Genomic DNA, 13,433 nt, shown 5'->3' with positions numbered 1-13,433 from the left:
TTTATAATATATCAGACCAGTCATCCTCCATAGCTAGTGGTTTTTTTTCTCTTCAAAAGTGGATGCTTTCTGATGAGTGTTAATATAAGGTGGTAAATTCCTCTTACTTTGTGTTTGTTCCCATATGTTCATCTGCTTTCCTTTTCCCTGGGCCTCCATGTCCCAACTAAGCAAATTTCATTCCTTACATCCCTCCAACCAATGAGCCAAGCCATTCACCACTGTCCATGTATCTGTGTATATGTTTCCTTTGAAGGATGTGTCGCTTAACAAAATCGGATGATGAGTAATACTGAACAAAGCTCCATCTACTTTTTTTCATCACTACTCTTTGTCAAGGCTACCCCTGAGTAGGGCTGTATTGTAACAGCAGCTGATGTGGGGTCCACACTAAAATACAAAGCTGAACCATCTAGGGAACAAGTCTGAGCAGTTTTCTTCTAAGCATTCCCCCAAGAGGTCAAAATTCTGAGCTGCATGACTAGTGTCTGTTGAGACTATGCTAGGTGACATGAAAGTGTGGGGCATTTATTTTTTATCCAGCTTACTTATGCCCTTTGGACCTCTGAAGGCTCATCCAAGATGTAATCCTTCCATGCTTGGTGCAGCCGCTCTGGAAAGCAGTGTGGAGGTTCCTCAGAAAATTAAAAATAGACCTACCCTATGACCCAGCAATAGCACTGCTAGGAATTTACCCAAGGGATACAGGAGTACTGATGCATAGGGGCACTTGTACCCCAATGTTCATAGCAGCACTCTCAACAATAGCCAAATTATGGAAAGAGCCTAAATGTCCATCAACTGATGAATGGATAAAGAAATTGTGGTTTATATACACAATGGAATACTACGTGGCAATGAGAAAAAATGAAATATGGCCTTTTGTAGCAACGTGGATGGAACTGGAGAGTGTGATGCTAAGTGAAATAAGCCATACAGAGAAAGACAGATACCATATGGTTTCACTCTTATGTGGATCCTGAGAAACTTAACAGGAACCCATGGGGGAGGGGAAGAAAAAAAAAAAAAAAAAAGGACGTTAGAGTGGGAGAGAGCCAAAGCATAAGAGACTGTTGAAAACTGAGAACAAACTGAGGGTTGATGGGGGGTGGGAGGGAGGGGCGGGTGGGTGATGGGTATTGAGGAGGGCACCTTTTGGGATGAGCACTGGGTGTTGTATGGAAACCAATTTGTCAATAAACTTCATATATAAGTAAATAAATAAATAAATAAATAAATAAATAAATAAATAAAAGTAATTTTTTTCTGAAGCTGCTAAAATGTGTGTCTTGGTGAGGCCGACAGCTACCAGGTCACAATGAGCATCTCTGATGCCATGGTTCTTTGATGTCCTTTGGGCAGGTATTTTACCACTGTGATCCCTACCACCAAATGGAAATTGGACTACTACACAATGGGGTAAGGAGAAGTATCCCTAGAATATAGGAGATTCTTTATGGCATCTCTTAGTATTAACATGCCCCGTGAATAAGGTCAATGGAAAATTACAAGCCATTTTAGGTAGAACTATTAATAGCCCAGATACCTGAGGAATGAAGGTTTGTGTCACCCTGTCAGGTAAAGAACCATGACCACCTGAAGTGTTTGCTGAAGGAAAGGGAATACAGAATGTGTAGTAGAAGAAGGTAGTCAGAAACAAGGAGTAGAACTGTCATGCGAATTTCCTCCTAATTTTGTTATGAATATATATATATATATATAGAGAGAGAGAGAGAGAGAGAGAAATAGATAGATAGATAGATAGATAAAGCAAATATCTTTGTTTTCTTTCCTCTCATATTTCTGTGTCATAAAACATAGATTTATTAACTTTATATTAGTATTTAAGTATTGTTAATTTTATTTTACAGTATTTAAGTTATGAGATATCAGAAGAAAAGTATATATCACTCAAGGACTTTCCCACCTGTTCTGGAGAAGGGATTAGACATTTTCGGTTGTATGCAGAATAGTTAGTTATATCATGTAAGATTGGAGGTATGACCATGTTAATGTCTTTATTTGGAGATTAAGTATAGTTGAAGAAGATGCATACAAATGTCAAGTTGACAAGGAGTGGACTTGTGATGGTTCATCAACTGGCTTCAATCTACTTCTCCCACCGTCTAGAAAAAAAAAGGCACGAAAAACCCAGGCAGCCTTGAAGCTGCTTCTTTGAATTTGCAATTCAGTATGTTAGTCACTACAGAGCTTGGCAAAAAGAGGGCTTGAACCTCTGTCTTTAGATTTACAGTCTAATGCTTAACTTAGCCATTTTACCCATGTTCATAAACCGCTGACTATTTTCAACAAACCACAAAGATATCGGCACTCTTTATCTCCTATTCTTTGCCTGAGCTGGTATGGAGGGGACTGCTCTTAGTCTCCTAATCTGAGCCGAGCTTGGTCAACCCTCCTAATTTATTAGGAATGGATTGAAGGATTGCATATGCAAATAAGAAATATCATTGGGGTTTAATATGTGGTGGGGAGCTTTCAGGGTGCTTGTGTCAACTTGACTGGGCTAAGGGATGCCCAGATAGCTGATAAAACATTATTTATGGGTACGCCTGCGAGGATGGCTCTGGAAGAATTTAGATTTTGATTGGTAAACTGAGAAACGAAGATCTCCCTCACCAGTGCAAGTGGGCACCATCCAATACACTGAGGGCCTAAATAGAACAAAAAAGCAACGAAAGGGTGAGTTTCCTCTTTGCACCTAGGACACTGGTCCTTATGATTCTCTGGTCACTGGACTTAGACTGAAGTATAGTACCTGGGTCTCCAGCTTACCGTTGGCAGATCATAAGACTTCTCTGCTTCCATAATCGTGTGAGCCAAGTCCTATGATAAATATAAATAAAATTAATATATTTTACAAATAAATAAGTTTTATATAGTATTGGTCTGTTTCTCTGAAGAACCCTGACTAATACACCATGCCCAGTAACATTCCAACAGCTGCGTTTTGAATGGTGTTCTCTACTGCAGATGACATAATCTTGCTCCAGAATCTCAGGCGCCTGCTTTGAAATTCTTCCGTTGGGTCTTGCCAGAGACTCCACATACATTTTGTATCCTACAGACAACTCTTGCACCACTGTAGGGTCTTCTGGATCACATGATCCAAGTGGTAGGACTGCTTGCTTTATACTCTGGATGTGCCCTTTCTTGTCCAGGGCTCTCACTGAAAACTGGCAGCTTTCCACATCAGTTGATGCATCATTCAATGATTTATTCCCAAGTGTTGTATTTGCTGCACTTTGCTTCTTTTTTAATGTTTATTTATTTTTGAGAGCGAGAGGGAGAGCGAGAGCAAGCGAGAGAGAGAGAGAACGCAAGTGGGGAAGAAGCAGAGAGAGAAGGAAAGAGAGAAGCTTAAGCAGGCCCCACACTGTCATCACAGAGCCTGACACACACAGGACTCAAACTCTGGAGCCACGAGATCATGACATGAGCCAAAATCAAGAGTCTGAGCCACCCAGGCACCACCGCCCCCCCCCACTTTGCTTCTTTTTAAGGGGCAGATGGATAAGGTGCAATGATTTCCCCTTTACCTTCGAGGGGATGTTCCACTGTGCCCTAGACCACTGGATCCCTAAAAGTGTCACAGATGTGACAAGCCACTCAATTTTTGTATGGCTCGTCTCTCCCCCTCTTTGAAGCACACACGTTTTATCATGGCTTCCAGAGTCTACTTTGGCTGTGAATTCAGCCTTCTCTGAAGTTCTGTTATTCTCACAGTTAAGTCCTGCTTCTGTCCACCAGCTCAGTATATCTTCCAGCTGCAGATGATAAGAATCTCTTTAAAAACTGCCAGAGCACCTGTGACCTTCGCAGTTAGTTTTAAATCGATGATTCGTTGTTTTCTCTTCTGAATGTGCCAGCGGGCAACCACCAATTGCCACTTAATTCCACATTCCTTAATTTTATTATTTTGTCCGCATCTCTCAAATGCCAGAGACACTGTAAAAGCTACTGTATCTCTGTCATCTTAGTAATTGTATTGCTACAACGTCCAAGGAACTATCAACACTTCACTTCTCACTAGGGGCAGGGTCGTCACTGCCATCCAGCTAGTGTATGATCCAACTCCAAATTTAAAAGTTTAGAATTTCCTTTCCAAGACAATTTCTGGTACTAATTCTCTTAATTCGTGTGCTCTGGAAGCAGAATCTGAGGCAGAGAGTCTTATGTAAATGATTTTTTTTTTTTTTTTTTGGAAATGCTGTCAGGATAAACTGTAAAGGGCAGTGGAAACAGGTCAGGGTAAGGGAAGAAGCTGGACAAAGGCATCGTTTCAGGAGAAATTCATCCTCAGCCTGAACCCACAAAGAGCTCTGGAGTGTCAGTTGTTTACAGAGGTTGTACTACCTAGATCCAAGGGTGCTGAGCTGTATAATATTCTGACATTAGCCAACCACAGGTTACCAGCCACTGCTAAAGTGGAGGGCTGCATGATTTCCTAGACATCTCTTAGTAAAAGAGCCCTCACGAGCCTAGGACTCTCCTCATGGCTGCTAAAATATGTTGTTGGCGGCCAACACCTATAGGATCTGGGGGGATGAATGTACCATGGTGACAAAGAAGAAGAAGCAGGGCACCAATCGCATCTGCCATAGCAGCCCCACTCTCCTCCAGCTCTCTGATTTCCTAAAGCTGCTTCTCACCATCAAAGCCAGAGGGCAAGAGAGACCATTGATGCACCTATAAAGATGCATTTCCTGGTACACAGAGCCGGGTGGAGATGACTGCAGAATGGATGTAGAGGAGTGCACAGAAAAGGTGCTTATCCATAAAATCATTCCGGATGTCCACATAACCTCACAGATAAAGCCCAAAGTCCTCAGCCTGGCGGGATCTTCACGTGTCTCCTTCTCGCCTGCCTTGAGACTTTATATTTCATGGTTCCCTACCTAATATAATGTATGCTCTGGCCAAAATTTCTCTGACTTTTTTTTCTAATGTTTATTTATTTCTGAGAGAGAGAGAGACAGAGACAGAGTGTGAGCGGGGGAGGGGCAGAGGGAGAGGGAGACACAGAATCTGAAGCAGGCTGTCAGCACAGAGTCCGATGTGGGGCTCGAACCCATGAACTGTGAGATCGAGACCTGAGCTGAAGTCGAGTGCTTAATCAACTGAGCCACCTGGGCGCCCCAAAATTTCTCTGACTTCTATTTCTGAAATAATTTTATTCTTGCCTGATAGTCCCCTTCCCAATCTCCGTACACCTCCCTGCCACGCTACCGCTACTGTGCCCGCCCCCCACACACACATACATAACTTTATCCTAACAACAACCATTTTATAAAATACTTCTTTATAAATCCACTTCTCAGGTAGATTTTAAATTACTTGAAGAAAGGGATGACTTTGTTTTTCCATTGTTTTGGGACAGATAGCAATGAGTGAATGAATGGAATAATGATTATTTATTCATAGCCCTCAATATTCAGTTTTAACGAACCTCTTTTTAATGACTCTTTCCTCTCCCTCCTGTATTGAATTTTAGATACCCCTCCACTCTATTTCCATCACCCTTTGCTTAGATCTTTTACAGAATTTACATTATGGCATTACAGTGGTTTGGTCAGGTGCCTGTCACCCACACTGGAATATGGGCCTTTCATCAGTATAATTCTAGTGCCTGACAAATAACAGGTTCTTGAAAAACATAAAAGATGAATAAATGATTGAATGAGTATAACAGACAGTGAGGAACCATACAGGCCCCTGGTGAGGCTCCTCTTATTTTTCTTTTTCAGAATCAGAGGAAGAATTACAAATTATAGTGGGATTTTAATGAGTGTGGCATGTTCAGCAGGCTTCACAATATTTGACTGAATATCATAGACAGATGATACATTATGTAGAAAGAGAGATAGAGATAGAGGTGATGAGGATACTGTAGTTTTATCTAATTAGTTTTCAATGCTTATAAGGGAAACTTTCCAAATGATAGTATATGTAATTTTATCTATAGTCTTTGAGTAAGGATGCATTTCAGTTAAGAGTGTTTTAAGGTACTCAACACTGTGAATTTGTTAGTATATTTAGAGTGTCACTGGCTCAAAAATTTCTAAGAACCTGATTGATCTCTAAATTTTTTTTTTCCAACGTTTATTTATTTTTGGGACAGAGAGAGACAGAGCATGAACGGGCGAGGGGCAGAGAGAGAGGGAGACACAGAATCGGAAACAGGCTCCAGGCTCTGAGCCATCAGCCCAGAGCCTGACGCGGGGCTCGAACTCACGGACCGCGAGATCGTGACCTGGCTGAAGTCGGACGCTTAACCGACTGCGCCACCCAGGCGCCCCAGAACCTGATTGATCTCTAGAATAAACACCCTTTAGACAAAATGGTTTGAAAATACCTTGATCTGAAAGTTGTGGCTCCTTAGAGTTCTCAAACCCAAAATTTCATTCAAAAAGCTTCTCTTTGCAGAATTTTATGGAAAAATTGCCTTTGCAAATCATTCTTTGGGGTGATCTTTCATGAGCACATGCATAACATACATGTTAATGCCTCCAGCACAGACAGTCTCATTTATGAACTCTGATAAGAACAAAAGTTTCTGTAAAGTCTGACAGCCTTTGACAGAATTGGAGCTCTTCTAATGGCAACGACATCCATCTGCTTTTCTAAACACCTGATGAAAAGAAAGCAAGAAAATGAAACCATGTTTCAACATGTTTCAGACTAATAATTAATGTCAGTCCAACACAACTGGAAATACAACCGTTCCCTTGGTGCCCCCTCTCCTAACCTTCGTTCTAAATAAACAAAGTGTATGCAATCACAGTTCCCAGTCTCAGGTTGACTATTTTTACCCCATTTCCTTCCCTCCTAGTCCTAATATATCTTACCAGTAACAAAAACAAAAACATGTTCTGCTATCTCCGAATAAATCACCTGTGTTTAATTTTTTCTGTACCTACTGTTTTATTTTATTTTGAAGTAACATGAAGCAATTCTACATTGCTCAATGCTGTGCTTTCTTACAGTCTTATCTTTCCTTCTATCTTAACTCCTAAGGGAAGAAAATGTTAAGAGTTGGAAGGGACCTCAGAGAGAGTTTTATCTGGTATCCTTCTTCTATCTACCTGAAAAACTTAAATCCAGAGAAATTGCACATGCAGGTCAGGTGGCTATGCTAGGAAGAGAACCCCGGTTTCTTGACTGATATTCCCCAAGTCTTCTTCATGAAGTCCACACTACTTCTCAAGGTGCTATTCATGTCTATCCTCACTCATTCATTCATGAGTTCATACCTGTAAGCTCTTAGAATCTTATGGTACCCATAATATTTATCAATATCTTATTTTTCTTGTGACCATCGCTTCATTACATTATTTCATTATATGTAATGATAATTTTTGTTAAACCAGAAACATATAAATAAATATCTGTAACATATTTACACAGCTGTCTCTTTAGGGAAAGTCACTGTTACTTTTTAAAAACATTTACTTATCCAGGTAGGTAGAATAATAGCCTTTTCCAAAGATGTCTGGACCTTAATTCCCCAAACCTAGGAGTATGTCACATTACCTGGCAAAAGGAGGGTTAAGGGTGCAGATGGAATTAAAGTTGCTAATCAGCTGACCTGCAGATGTAGAGATGAACTTGCATTGTCCCAGTGGGACCAATGTTATCACTAGGGTCCTTATATGTGGCAGAGGGAGCAAAAGAGAGGGAAGCAGAGAGTTGGCAGTGAGAAAAGAACTTAGCCCGAAGTTGCTGACTCTGAAGAGGGAGGAAGAGAGGCAAGAACCAAAAGGTGTAGGTAGCCTCTAGAATCTGCAAAGGAAAGGAACAGAACTTCCAGAAAGGTACCAAGCCCTGCTGACAACCTAATTTTAGCCCAGTGAGACCCATTTAAGTCTTCTGAACTACAGAACTGTTAAGATAATAAGTTTTTGGGGGCACCTGGGTGGCTCAGTCGGTTGAGCTTCCGACTTCTGCTCAGGTCATGATCTTGAGGTTCGTGAGTTCGAGCCCCACATCAGACTCCTTGCTCCTGTCGGACCCTCTGTCCCCCTCTCTCCGCTGATGCCCCACTTGTGTGCTCTCAAAAATAAATAAATGTTTTAAAAAGGATAATAAATTTCTTGTTTTGAGCCATTAATTTAGTGGTAATTTGTTACAGTGTCCATAGAAAAATAATTCACTGTTAGAGGGATACAAAAACATTAAAAAAAAAAAAAAGGTAGAACCTCTGTTTTTGGCCAACTGGATTGCAGAACTGTGACCAGAACACTCTAGCACAGTGCTAAACAGTCGAAGAATCTGAGATGATGGGATGTTCTACATGTGCAAGTGTCCAGTGTGAGGCTGTTCACGATTCTGAGTTCTCAGAATATGGCAAGACCAAGAAAGAGAATGCATTTTTAATTTTCATTTTAATTAATTAAAATTTAAAGAACCGCACGGAACTATTGGCTATCAAACTGGACAACACAGCTATTATCTGGATTATAATTAAATGCTTCTCCCCTATATCCTGCCAAGGGATTGAAAGGCAGTTCTCACAGAATAATAATGGAGCAAATCGGAAACAAGTCTTTGCCTGTTCTAAGTACTAGAGCCCTGTTTATCAGACAACGTACTCAGTAAATATTTAACAAAGCTTGGGGGAATGTGGTGGCAACCACCATTAACATTAAGGAGGCAGAGAAGACAAAATTCAGACAAATCTGCAGCCACAGTCCATCTGGGTAGGCCTGTGCCGCGGTAAGACGAGGGCCATGCAAACCGTAAACTGCTCACATCTAGTGGTCCTGACCCCACAAGTGTGTGTTACTATGGGTCAAAGTTACAGGAAAGCAGTTTCAAATTCACTCCTAGCTGTGGGACTTTTGCAATACCACATTTTTTGTCCTTTTCCAATTTCTCATGTTTACTCCCTGATTCTGCTTCCACCTGGTTTAACCTCTACCTTGTGCAACTTTCCTAAAATAAGTAATCTTTTCAAAGCCTTTCTCAGGTGGGGGAAAGATGGGATGGGAGAGAGGGCTGAAACAATGGTAGATTTCCTTTTGAGAGTCTAGTTTCTAACTTGAACGTAACAGTACCTACGTACACACGTGCCTTTGCAAACTAATTTCAGTTAGTTTTGATTTTTTATATGGGTTATGGGATCTTAATTATTTATGTATACTTCATTTTATGGCAGAGTAAGGCAGCTTCTCTCATTGTGAAATCTCTCACCTCCACCCCATTCTCCGTCCTCACTGTTAGGTTCTAGTTCAGATCCTCATCACCTTCCTCCCACATCATTATTATAAGAGATAAGACTCGTTGGAGAGTTAATATGTGCCAGGACATTTTCTACATGTGTTTCATGTAGTATCTCTCTCCTTACTACCACCCAACGATGGCAGCAATATTAGTATCCTTATTTTGCAGACAAAGACAGGATCCAAAAGATAGTAAGTAATTTGCCTTATGCTACACAGCTAGCAACCAAGGAAGCCAGGATTGGAATGGAGGCAATCTGGTGATACAGTCCCTGCTCTTTGTCATTTTTGCCACATTGCCTTCAACAACTTGATTATGATACACAGCCAGTTGGCATCAGTTAGAAGATGGATGACAATTAATTTGTTAGTATCATAAAATAGTGTAGTTACTATAATAAGTTAATAGGTAGTTTATTCTTTTTTATTTTTTTAATGTTTATTTATTCTTGAGAGAGAAAGAGAGACAGAGACAGAAACAGAGTGAGCAGGGGAGGGGCAGAGAGAGAGGGAGACACAAAATTCGAAGCAGGCTCCAGGCTCTGAGCTGTCAGCACAGAGCCTGACGCAGGGCTCTGACTCACAGACTGTGAGATCATGACCTGAGCCAAAGTCGGACTCTTAACCAACTGAGCCACCCAGGCACCCCAGTAGTTTATTCTTTAGACCTATGATTTGTCAGTAAGAGAATAGGTTTTCAGAAGATAGAAGGAAATCAAGTTTATGTTTCTAAAAGTCTCAGGCAGAGGACCTAGAATGGTGAACATATAATCAAGAATCAATAAATGTTAGGTATCATATTCTTGAATTGGGAAACATTTATAGCCCAAGAAACTAGAATTACACATAACCTTGCATTCTGCAACATATGTGTGTGTGTGTGTGTGTGTGTGTGTGTGTATATATATATATATATATATATATATATATATACACACATGATTGAGGGGGTAAAGATTGAGATCTCTGTTAATAATCCCTTAATTAGGTAGTTAACTGGTCTCCAGCAGTATAGCAGTATGCTGATCTTATCCCATCATATTTTTTCAACTGGCTTTTCGCATTTTCCTTTCAATTTGAACCCCACCTCTTTCCTGGCCTCCAGCTCCCCCCAGATTATAGGCACATCCTTCCAACCAGAGTACAGTATTGTACCCATGCCCAATCCCCTCCACAATCCATTCTTCACTCCTCAGAGCAATATTGTTAAAAACATTATCAAATCAACCTCATTAGCTCTTGTTCTTACCGAAAATTTTTTCGTGCCTCCCTACCGCCCTGAAGAAAAAAATCCGAATATCCCTAGGTAGAACTCATCCTTCACACCTGCATATTAGTTGGAAATAATCTCTAATGCCCATTCTTCCTCACCAGCCCTTCTTGTCCTAAGTCTTATTATTCCTCCCTTCCATATAGTAGTGTTGCATTTCACCGACTACAATCATGCATAATGTAATTGTCCTTAAACAGCTCATAGGAAGGAGCCACATTATGTGGCTCATGTGTAAATGTGTAAATCCAAAAGCCCAGCTCCTCCTCCATCTCTGAAATGGTCAAAACAGAGAGGGAGAGTTCTGTTTCTCACCCAACTTTCTCTTTCAAGGGCACACATGCCTCTGCCCTGTGCTGGTGGACAAAACCATCCAGCATTTCCAAAAGTTATTATCATCTTGATTCAGTATAAATGTGTAAAATCTCATAAAGGCATACAAGCTTCGTCCCCACCCATCTCTGGCTGGTCTCGCTCTCTGCCTCCAATGTTGCTGCCTTTGACATTGTTCAAACCCTCTCACCAATCTATTCTTACACTGTTAATACAGCCTTTGCATTAACTGACTTCTGTCTCTGCCTCCTGAGCCCAGAAAAATCTGACACACAAATCCTTGCTTGAAATTCTCAATACTCAAGTCCTTGCTTAAAATCCAGTGATCACTTCTCATTGCCTTATACATGATAAAGCCCACACTCCTGAGCATGGCACGCAAGTCTTGTCAATTCAATCACTTACTACATGCACGTCCTATGTGTATGTTGACCCCAAAAGCCTACAGGATCCAGAGAAATAACATAAATGAATAGGAAGAGCGGACCCTGTGGAGAAATGGGAAACCAGAGAGCCCATCTAGAGCTGCAAGATACTTCCATCTCTTTCCGATCAGAATCTAGAAAATTTTCAGCGAAATCTCACAATTTTTCAAAGTCAAAGCTAATTTAGTTTTTGAAAAATTACTGGGAAGTTCAAACAAAAATGCATGTTGAGGCCAAATATGAGCTGCGGCTCCTATGTTCGTACATTTGTTCTATATTTGTAGTATGAATCCTTCCCTCTACCCAAAATGTCCCTCATGCAGCTGGGAGTTTGGTTCAAATATTTAGTTCTGCATCACAGCTTGCCTACATTTGACCACAGGACACTCACCTAGGTTCTTCCAGTGCAGCTACCCTTTCTCACACCCTTCCCATGTGCTGGGTGCAGAGCTCAGCCCTTCGTAGGCATTGCCCCAACTGATTTTGTTTACTTTTTATAACAATCTGAGTTATGTATATTTATTTTATGTTACAGATGGGGGAAAAGAGACACAGAGAGATTAACGACCTTGTTTAGCATCATGTCTACGGCAGGGAGAAAGCAGTGACTTACCTTCAATTCTGTCTTATCCTAAAGGCCAAGGTATTAAAAATTATCATCTTTATCACATTGTCATTTCTTTTTGTTTGATCTCCCCCCACCACCATCACCACCGTAAGAACCATCATCTCCTGAAGAGCCCAAACTCTTTTTACTTCCTGTCGGGTTGTAGTGCCTCAGATACCTCAGTATAAAGATTGGAGACTTCATCCATCTGTTCACTCATTCACTTCATTACTGACTCTTACTAAATACCTACTATTCCCTCTGATATGACTCTGATTTGGGGATTTGCGGAGAGCTCAACTTGTGGCTGTCATTGCACTTGCTGGGTGGTGTGGGAAGTCACACAGGTGGTGGAAGAGAAGCATGTGCTTCAGGTGGGTAGAGTGCACTGCATAAAGTATTTGCCTCAGGAGCCAGACCTATTGAATTTGGATGTCAATTCTGTCCTAGTCCAGCTGTGTTACTTGGGTAAACTACTTTACTTATCTAGCCCTCAGTTTCCTCATCTGTAGCGATCATTACCCAGCTCATTGGCTTTTGTGATTATTAAGTGAGGTCATAGAAATAAAGCCCTTAGAATCTAAATAATCAGTCATGCGTGATGATTGTTTTAAACTGTGATGATTAATTTTACGTCTCCATACGACTAGGCTGTAGTGGCCAGTTGTTTAGTCAAGCACTGGTCTAGATGCTGTTGTAAAGATATTTTACTATATAATTAACATTTAAATCACTAGACTTTGAGTAAAGCAAATTACCTTCCCTAGTGTTGGTGGGCCTCATCCAATCAGTTGAAGGCCTTAAGAACAAAGACTAGTAGGGCACCTGGGTGGCTCAGTCCGGTTAAGCATCCAACACTTGGTCTTGGCTCAGGTCATGATCTCATGGTTCATGAAGCTGAACCCCACATCGAGCTCTGTGCTGATAGCGTGGAGCCTGCTTGGGATCTCCCTTTCTCCCTCTCTCTCTGCCCCTCCTGTGCATGTTCTCTCTCTGTCTCGCTCTCTCATATTATCTCTCTGTCAAAACAAATAATGAAATCAACTTTAAAAAGAAAAAAAAAAAAAGACTAATGTTTCTGGGGAGAAAGGAATTTTTCTCAAGACTGCAAAATGTCTGACTCAAGACTACCATATCAACTCTTACCTGAGTCTCCAGCCTGCTGGCCTGCTCTACCAATTTCCGACTTTGCACTTCACATAATAGTATGCGCCAATTCTTTAAAATTAATCTCTTTACCTCTTTGTCTCTTTCTGTACCTCTCTGTCTCTGTCTCTCTGTAACATGTCTAATATCTTGTCTAATGCAGGGATGTATATCAAGGGAGATAAAGAGAGAGACAGAGAAATAGATGAAACAGATATAGATATAGATATATACATAACTTCTATTGGTTCTCTTTCTATGGAGAACCCTAATTAACATAGTTAGAATTACATTATGCAGATTAAAAGTAAAATATCATTAGTAATTTGACCTTGATTCTTGATGATGAAATTGGTGGAGGGTTTCTAGTGTCTCTAATGGGTAAAAGTAAACATTTGCCCCAAAAATTCAAG

Source organism: Lynx rufus, unplaced genomic scaffold, assembly GCF_022079265.1.
Source record: "Lynx rufus isolate CCGP_SWC_20201006 ecotype Redwood Valley unplaced genomic scaffold, mLynRuf1.p SCAF_5, whole genome shotgun sequence".
NCBI classification, from domain to species: domain Eukaryota; kingdom Metazoa; phylum Chordata; class Mammalia; order Carnivora; family Felidae; genus Lynx; species Lynx rufus.
Note: the sequence above shows the minus strand (reverse complement) of the source record.